The sequence below is a fragment of the Phodopus roborovskii genome, unplaced genomic scaffold, assembly GCF_943737965.1.
Source record: "Phodopus roborovskii unplaced genomic scaffold, PHOROB, whole genome shotgun sequence".
NCBI classification, from domain to species: domain Eukaryota; kingdom Metazoa; phylum Chordata; class Mammalia; order Rodentia; family Cricetidae; genus Phodopus; species Phodopus roborovskii.
Window position 1 is genome coordinate 26339713 of NW_026126459.1, and position 9524 is coordinate 26349236.

Consider the following 9524-nt stretch of genomic DNA (forward strand, 5'->3'; position numbering starts at 1 on the left):
AAGCTTTGGGGTCGAGAGACAAGGGACTCCTCTGGCGTCCAGCCAACAGGGATTCCCTCTTGCCTTCCGGGGCCACCGGGTGCCTGGGTTAGGGCCAGCTGGATTGGGGACTCTGCAACCCAGGCACTGAGTGCTTGCAGGCAGCCTGCTGGAGCAGCTTCGCTGGCTGCAGGAGTTCCGCGGTTGCCCCTCCCCAAGCTGATAGAGTGGAAAGCACAGGAGTTTGGGGTCTCAGACACAGGAGCATTCTGTCTCAGTTCTCTAGCTTCTCTCTAACGTTGACCAAGTGGCCAGCCCCTCAACGCAGTGCCTTCATCAAATAGCCGGATTTCGTGGAGAAATCCCAGAAAGATATGTGATGGACGGCAGATGTGATGGTGGTGGTGGTGGGGGAGTCTACAAAGGGAACCAACCTTCAGCTTCTTTTGGCCATCTTGGTCAACCCCATGGCCAGTGTAAGCAGAGGAATGGGTAAGTGGAGGTACCTTTCTAGCTCCTGGCTCAGGCGGTGTGTGATGAGATCACCTTTCAGGATTCTAGTCTCTATCTTTGGGGGATGGGGAGAGAGTCCTAGAGTCTCCCCTAATCCCCTTCCCTTTCTACTCCCTTCTCTTCCCTTTTCCTCCAGGACTTCTCCTCTTCTAGAATAATGGCCCTGAAAGTTAAATCCTGCCCCCCTCTGCCCTTCTCTGTTGCCCCACTGTGACCTGTGGGGTTTCTGAATAAAAGTCCCAGAGTCAAATTTTTTTCTTCCTGCTGTGTGTTTCCTCTGTACTCTGCCTCCTATCCCCATTCACCCATCCAGGTGTTTAAAATCCCATCTCCAGAGCCAGTTGCAGCCCCAGGGAGAGGCCAGCTGAGGAGACCACAGCCATGTGGCTCCATTCCACTTTCACCTCTAAAGGTCCTGACCCTTTGTCAGGTTAGGAACCCAAGGCATCTGTGGGTCAGGATCTGAGCAAGCAGTGCCCAAAGGTAACCTCTGGTGAGACCAGCCAAGGGGAACCCCCTTGGAGAGAAGGACGGAGCCTTGCTGTTTATAGAGATCCACATGAAGGTCGGGTCCCACATGTGTGAATCCAGCCCTCTCCTTTCTCCGCCCAGACTCCCTTTAGAGTTTTCCCAGGATTTAGGAGCTGGGGGAAGGATAGGGGTGTACAGCCAGGGAGGTGTGTGACTCAGATTCTCCCAGGAGCCTTGGTGGGGGACAGGGGACATAGCGTCCTGCCCTAGTCCTCCTCCTCCTCAATCCCCCAACATTGGCCAACTCAAACAGGCCCCCTCCCTGTCCATTCCTTGCTCCTGTTTACACAGGAGCCCCTTAGTCATTCTCTGGCTAGCTTTTCTACTCTCCCCAATATCCCTCCTCTCTTGGCTCTCCCTGCCCTTATAAGTCCTCGCCCAGTGGCCCCAACACCTCCAGCCTTCTCACTTGTCTTGCTTGCCTTTGCCTAGCCTCCCTTTCCCCTGCTTCTTGTTGAATCTGAGCTGGGATTCCTTCCTGCTTGGAGGTATTTCAGCATAACCCTCCAGGCCATAGCCAGAGGATCCCTAGAGGCTATCCATCCAATCTTCTTCAGAAGGGAAAATTGCTACAGAGTGATGACTTGTTCAAGGTCACATGGCTAACCATGGAGAGTCTAGGACCCGAGTGCTGGTTTTTTTGTTTGTTTTTTACAATTATTTTGTGTGTGTGTGTGTGTGTGTGTGAAGTCATGCACAGACAATGACACACATGAATGGGTCAGAGGACAACTTTCAGGAGTTGGTTTTCTTAATCTACCATGTGGATCCCTGGGATCAAAGCAGGTCATCAAGTTTGGGGTAGCAAGTACCTTCACCATTTTACCAGCTCAGCTTAGCTTGACTTGGATGCTTTGACTCCAAATCCATGCCTCTCCTCTGAGCCCACTGCATGTGTCCTTCGTTTCCTCTCAGCCCTTTCTCCGTGTTCTGATTCTCACCTCTCTCGTCAGTCTGTGGGCCTCTGTATATCTCTGGTTTCCTTCTCAGATCTGACATCTCTGGTAGCCTCTGTCCTATGGTTCAGTGGTAATGATTTGCTGTGATGGCTATTATTAATCATAGTGTGTTCCATGATGGAGGCACAGAGGGTGAAGGACAAGACCAGGACACTCACCAAGCTCATGCTGTCAACAGCTTGACTGCCTGGAAGGCTGCAACTTTAGAAGCAGGAGAGTGAATTTCCACAGGGCAATGCAGATGCAGATACAAAGCATAAAGTTAGGAGTCATGCCAAGCTCTGACAGCCAGGTCAGGGTGTGAAACAGTAATGGTTTATCTAACACATGCAATGCTGGATTCCTGGCTGAGTTTTAAACTGTTTCTCCATTTAACATTCTCAAAGGCCAAGCACTGAAGGCATGACTATCCTAATTCTACAGGAAACTCAGAGGAGTGGCTAGCAACATCACAAAAAGAAAAAGGCAGAGGAGCACCCAAAGCATCCCGGTGTATTCTGAGGCTGGCTCTTCCCAGTGTTAGCCTCTACAAAGCTGTGCTTCTACAGGGAGCAGGGATCCTAATCTGGATCTGCTGTCCTTGGGGGTGGGGTGAGAGGACAGTTGTATATACAACCATTAATCCCCTAAAACTGGAGGGAAAGGTTTGCGTGTCTGAGTGTGACTTCTCTGGGGGCAAGACTCTTAGTTTCCTTCAGACTCTCAGCTGCCTGTAAACTGAGAGCATCGAGGCTGAGCTCACTGAATTTAAGAAGGAGGCTTTCACCAGATGGGGCCTGTAAGAAGCGTGGCTGGATAAAGGGGTTTGAGGTTCTTATGAAATAAAAGCTCTCCATGGCTGGGCTTGCTGGCACATGCTTGTAATCCCAGCACTTGAGAAATTGAGGCAGGGGGATTGAAAGTTCCAGGCCTGTGTAGACTACATAGTGAAATTTTGTCTTGAAAAATCTATAACCTAGCCAGGTGGTGGCGTCTCATGCCTTGAATCCTAGTACCAGGGAGGCAGAAGCAGGGGGATCTCTGAGTTTGAGGCCAGCCTGGTCTACAGTGTGAGTTCTAGGACAGCCAGGGCTACACAGAGAAACCCTGTTTCAACAAGTCAAACCAAACCAAACCATAGGTAAAACAAGACAAACAAAACTACCACCCCACCACCACCACCACCACCACCACCACAACAACAACAACAAAAAAAAAAAAAACAAAAACAAACCCAACAACTACAAAAGGAAAACCCCATAACCAACCCCCACTATCCCTCTCCCCAAAAAAACCTTTCTCCCAAACCTCTCCTAGCTGGTATGGTTGAAACAGAAATGGGTCATAGGTGTGCTAGGGCAGACTGATTCCCCAACTCCTGAAGCCTGGAGAGATGGGCTTTAACAGAGACCCCAGGCTTCTGGCCAGAGAAGTCTTTCTTTTATTTGAAGGATTGCTCAGATGTAATGTTCTCAAAAAAGATGACACAGCTCAGTGGAAAAGGAGACAGAGCAGAGATTTGGCCCCAGAACCCAATCTCCCTGTCCTGGGCTGGAGTGATGAGCAGGCATGGAACCTGACTAGGAGGAGGATGGAACTGCAGGGGGAGGAGGTGCTGGAGAGCAGGAGCCCGGTCACAGAACAAGTCTGCTGAAGTTGGGACATCATTGTCTGTAAGAGAGGGAAGTGGGAAAGTACAAGAATAAGCTCTCTGAACCTAAGGCTGTCACTGCCCTGACTCAGGTCTCTGTTTAGGGGAACTGATGGCTCCATCATCTGTGAGTCACCACTTAGCACTCCTACCCGTCTGCCCAGGGAGAAAACCCCTCCTCAGTCCCAGAGGTAAATAAAGCCAGATTGCACTCTCCTTCCCCGCCCCCACTTTGCTCAGAGTGTAGGAGGAGGTGGGCTCTCTAGGGTGACAAGAGCGGTCCTGGGTGCTTAGGGCCTTTTGGGGGCTGTGAAACTCTGAACTTCAGTGACTGAAATGGTGACTAGACAGTTCTGTGGACACCGAACTGGGGTTTTCTGGACTAGGCAGGGGTGGGGTCTAGGTTATGGGCATTGATGGAGAAGGGTAGGGGGGCTGAAGGGGACCCTGATATAAAGGGGTAGTTCGGGTACAAGTTGTCCAGTGGAAGGAAGTACAGTCTCTTCCAACTTTCTTCCGTTTTCCTTTCTTTTCTTTCTCAGCCTTTTGGGAGTCACCATAGCGCTGTAGCAAAATGTAATAATCCTGATAGAAAGTTAGAAGAAAACTGAAATTCTCAGGGGTGTCCTAAACAGTGACCTCCTTTGATTCGCTCTCTTGCCTCACCCCCATTTCTTTCTCTCATTGTTCCCCCTGTGCTCATCGTCCCTCTGGAGAGGAAAGGGGTGCCTGATACCCCTTAGCTGAAGGCCTGGAAGCTGAAAGGAGAGACTCCATCCGGGGTGGGAGCTATAAGTGGGAGTGTCAGCTTCCTGGGATGGCCTTCCCAGATGTGAGCACATCTGGAGCCCATCAGGGAGGGACCTGGAACACCAGGATTCCCAGTGCACATCCGATTGAGGCTACAAGGGGCTGTGCGGATGAGCCAGGAGTTCTCTCCATTTCCATAAGTCTGCCTGCCATTTCTAGCACTCTCTGGAAGGTTTACCAGCCAAGACAGGAAGTTGAAACATTGTCAGGGCCCTGTCAGGGAGGAAGGGAAGAAAGCCAGGGATTGTGCTCCAAATGCAGACATTTCAGTAGCTACAATTCTTTATGGCTCTACAGAAATGACAGTATCTCTAATCTGGTAGGAGTGTGTGTGTGTGTGTGTGTGTGTGTGTGTGTGTGTGTGTGTGTCCTGCATGGTGTACACTTTGTCCTTAATACATGGCATGAAGCTGGGGATGGAGCCCAGCATAATGACCTGCTTGCTTTTCAGGAACAAGTCCTCCTCAGGAGATCACTAGACCTTTGGCTCTACGGAGCCCAAACACACACACTCCTTTGGTTGCAGATTCCTCCTTGTCCCTCATCACTTCACAATGAGCACATTTGTTTTCTAGGGATCATGTGCAGGCTAAGAATAGGTAGACCTCCTTACCCTTCAGTGAATGCTACCTATCTCAGTGCTGAATCATGGGGTTTGCAGTGACCTCACAAGGGTTCCAGCTGTCTGCTGCAGCAAGCATTTAGTAAGGCTAACACAGAAAGTCTCTGTGGCTGGAATTCATGAGGCCAGTGATAGAGCACTCCTAGAGTAAGCAAAGTGTGTGTGTGTGTGTGTGTGTGTGTGTGTGTGTGTGTGTGTGTGTGTGTCTCCCTCACTTTCTTCTAGAACAATAGCTGGAGGAGGAGTCAAGTCTTATAAAATTCTTTCAGTTGCCAGTGGTGGTAGCACATACCTTTAACCCCAGTATTTGGGAGGCAGAGGCCTGCCTGGTCTACAGAGTGAGTTTCAGCACAGCCAGGGCTCTACAGAGAAACCTTGTCTCAAGGAAAAAACAAACAAACAAACAAAACAAAAAACAAAAAAAAAACTAGAAAAATAAAAACAAAAAATGGAAATATAAATAATTCATTTATTTTCTGTGTGTGTGTGTGTGTGCATGAGTGTGAAATACAAAGGCAGATGTTGGGTATTTTCTTCAGTTGTTTTCAGAGACAGAATTTGGCTAGGCTGGCTGGCTAGTAACCCTAGGAATCCTTCTGTCTCTGACTTTACAGTGCTGCAGTCTGTGCTGTCAAGCCCAGCTTTTTACATGGTTGCTTGGGATTTGAACTAGGGTCCTCATGCTTGCCTGACAAGCACTTACCACTTGTCCAACTCCTTATTTATTATTTCATGGTGCGGGACTTGAACCTAAGACCTTGCATATGCTAAGCAATTACCCTACCACTGAGTTATGTGTCCAACCCCAAGAAACTCTGTTTTATAAAAAACAATAAATAGGGACTAGAAAGATGGCTCAGCAGTTAGCACTGGCTGTTCTTCCAGAGGATCTGGGCTCCGTTCTCAGCACCCACATGGTGGCGTACGACCCTCTCTAACTCTAGTTTCAGGGGATCCAACACTTTTTTTCTGGCCTCTAAGGGCACCAGGCGTACATATTATATACATACATTTAGGGAAAACATTTATAAGCATAAGGAAATTATTATTTTTTTCTCAAGAAAAGATTTCTTTGTGTTGCCTTGGCTGTCCTGGAACTCACTCTGTAGACCAGGCTGGTCTCAGACTCAGATCTGCCTGCCTCTGCCTCCTGAATACTGAGATTAAAGGTGTGCAATCACATCCAGCTGCATACTTATGTTCTGTTAAAACACACATACAAAGAAAAATAAAATTTCACAAGTAACATTGAATTTTTAAATCATGTTCAGTATTTTGACGTATATTGGGAAATGGTTAAATCTAACTAATTAAAAGGAGCATCACTTTACATGGTTACTTTGTGGTGAAGGTAGTTGCCAGAAGGCAACACATTATGGTTAACTGTACTCACTTTGATGGTCATGGTGGCCCTTACAAAGCAGAGGCAGGAGGATCTCTATGAATAGGCCAGCCAGGGCTAAGTAGAGAGACTCTGTCTCAAAAAAGCAAAAGCAAAACAAAACAAAGATCTTAGTGTTAACCACTAGATCCTGAAACTGACACTAAGTTGGTACTAACTATAATTGCATGTCCTTGGACTAACATCTATTTCCCTCTCCTATGTCAGCTTCTGAAAATCACCATCCTCCTCTCTATTATTAGATTGACTTGTATACAATCCACATATGAATGATGTCATGTGACTTTTTTTTTTTTTTTTTAAGCGCCTGGTTTACTTTACTCAACATGAAGTCCTCTAGGGCAGAGTTATCTATGCTAGACCAAATGGCAGCTTTTCATTCTTCTTATGGTCGAAACATACACATTAGCCACATTTTCTTTACTAACCCATTGATAAACACTGGCGATTCACTGTTGACTATTGTGAACAATGCTACAACTTTGAATGCAGATGCTCTTTCAATATACACATTTTGTTCCCTTCAGTTATCCCCAGTTAGAGGAAATGCTAGATGTTTGTATGACATTGTCTCATATATCCTAGGTGGCACACACCTTTAATCCCAGCACTTGGGTGGCAGAGGTAGGCAGATCTTTGTGAGTGAGTTTGAGGCCAGCCTGGTCTCAGTGAGTTCCAGGACAGCCATCACTGTCATACAGAGAAGCCCTGTCTCAAAAAAAAAAAAAAAAAAAAAAAAAAAAAAAATCAAACCAAACAACCCCCATCAAATCCACCTTCACCATCAAAACTTATGTAGCAAAGACCCAGTACCCATCCTTCCTCATCGCGCCTCAGTCTCTGGAAGAGGATAAGCTTCCTGACCCTTTGGCTGAGATCCCTTTCAACAGCTGTCCCCTAGCTTACAGGCTGAGTGCCAGAAGCTTTCCTATTTCAGGTTCAGATCAACATTCAGCTAGTGTGTTCCACAGAACCTAATTCTGGAGGTAGAGGGCAGGGCTAGGGTCTCTAAGACTCCAAGACAGAGGGGGAGATGTGTGATAGAGATTAACTTTGGAGGGGAAAGTTGGGGGAGTCAGATGGAGAGCTGTGTCACGAGGGGTGGAGGACTGGGGGTGGGGTAGAGGTGGGACACGGGGATGTAAGATGGCTTCTATCTCTAGGAAACCAGGCTTTCATTTAGTTCACTTCCTTCTGGCCCAGGCTGTCATGACTGGCCATACCTCTACCACTGGAGATCTCTACTCTGCTCCCCAACCCCAAACCAATGGTTTACAGAGGTTCTAAGAATCGAGGGCAAGTAAGGAGGAAGGGCAGAATAGGAGGTTCAGGGAAGGAAAACCAAAAGGAGGGGAAGGTGGGGGAAGAAGGGCAAAAGGAAGTCGTTACCAGGTGGGGAGTCTCTGGAAAATGGGAAAGCCAGCTGGAGAAGGGGAAGTGATGTGGCTAGGCGGCAAGCACCTGTCATCAACCAAACAGAAGAGAAAAAGGGTCTCATAGCTTCTGCAACTCTCTTTACTCGTTTTTGGGCATCTGAGCCACCTAAACAAGCCTGTGATGTTGTTATTTTCAGCTTCAAACCTGTGTAGTTCCACCCTGTGAACCCCAAAGTCTACAAGGGACAGCCAACAGGGCTTTTGATCTAATTCTGACTGAACATACAAAGCTGTATGAACTGGAGGGAGGAGGGGAGCTGAGCTGGGTTGGAGACTTCTTTTGTTGTTGTTTTTCAGACAGGGCCTCCACTTACAGCCCTGGCTGGCCTAGAACTCATAGAGAACTGCATCCTTCTGCCTCCTGGGTGCTAGGATTAAAGGTGTACACCCCACCTCTCTTAGAGAGGGCTCAGGACAAAGGAAGAATGACTAGGAAGGGAGAAGCAGGAGTGGGGAATGAGTCGGAAGTGAGGAGGGAGATCCTGGAAGATGGTGGGACAGAGGAGAAGGAAGAGAAGGGAGTGGACAGTGAAAGGGAGGAGAAGGAGCATGGAGGTAGACTGGCATGGGGTCCTCAAGTGTGGGAAGTAGATAAAAATTGAAATTCTCTTCAGCAGTTGGTGACGAGCTCTCCTTTGGTCACTGAGAGGCAGCTACAGTTCTGAAGAGGCAGGAAGTAGGCCACCTGGCTTACTTTACCCCCTACTCTCCATACAGGGCCTGATTTTCTGTCCTATTCTTTGTTGAGGCTTCTGCCCTCCTGACCATTATCTCTTGGGCACAGATTTTTGGCAACTTTTCTCCCCACTTAACACATGCAGGTCCGTTTCTCTCCTTAGCCTCTTTAGGTCCAGCTCCTCTGGCCTGTCCCCCTTCTGAGGCCAGCAGGGCTGAAACAGACTGGAGGTATAGCCTGCTCTCTGCTCAGTGTACTTCCCTCTCCAAGCCAAGGCTGAGACAATGACGCAACTGTCCCTTTGGCCCTTTTCCTGCTCCTGAATCCCAGGGGTGGCCTATGGGGGTGGGAGGAGGGGTAGATCTGAGGTGGAAAGTCTGACTCGGAGTCCAAGCCCCCAGCCCCACTCAGATCGGCTGAGCTCATCTCTTCAAGCAACCACAGCTGGACAGTTTCCATATGATCACCTCAGGGAGCAGGGCAGGGATCCAGAAACCCAGGCAGCTGACACTTTCACAGGAAGCAGGCTGCAGGCCAGAGCACCCTATGTGCTCTAGTCTTTTTGCTGCATTCTGCGGGCTGTAGTCTCAGGGGAGGAGCAAGGAAAGGGCTCTAAGTCTGGAGGAGAGCCAAAGCTGGACCAGCTTGTGGGTCCCAGACAGGTGTCTTCAGCCCTCCGCATCAATGCTCACTGTTTGTACTGGCCAGCTTGGGTGAGGTTCCTGTGTGGCATGAATGTGGATATGAGCTGGTAACACACAGCCTTTGAACTGTATGTGCTTGTGTCATTGTTTACTAGGATAGGTTATCTGTGTCCTGAGTGGTTAACAGGCCAAAGCCAAAGTTAGGAGTGATGTGTGGGTATGAGCCCCTCTGCTTTCTCCTCAGTGGTGTGGGAGATGAGGGCTACTAGTTCTCACAAGTCCTGTGTCCCCACCAGATACCCTCCCCTCCCTTAGCCTTCAG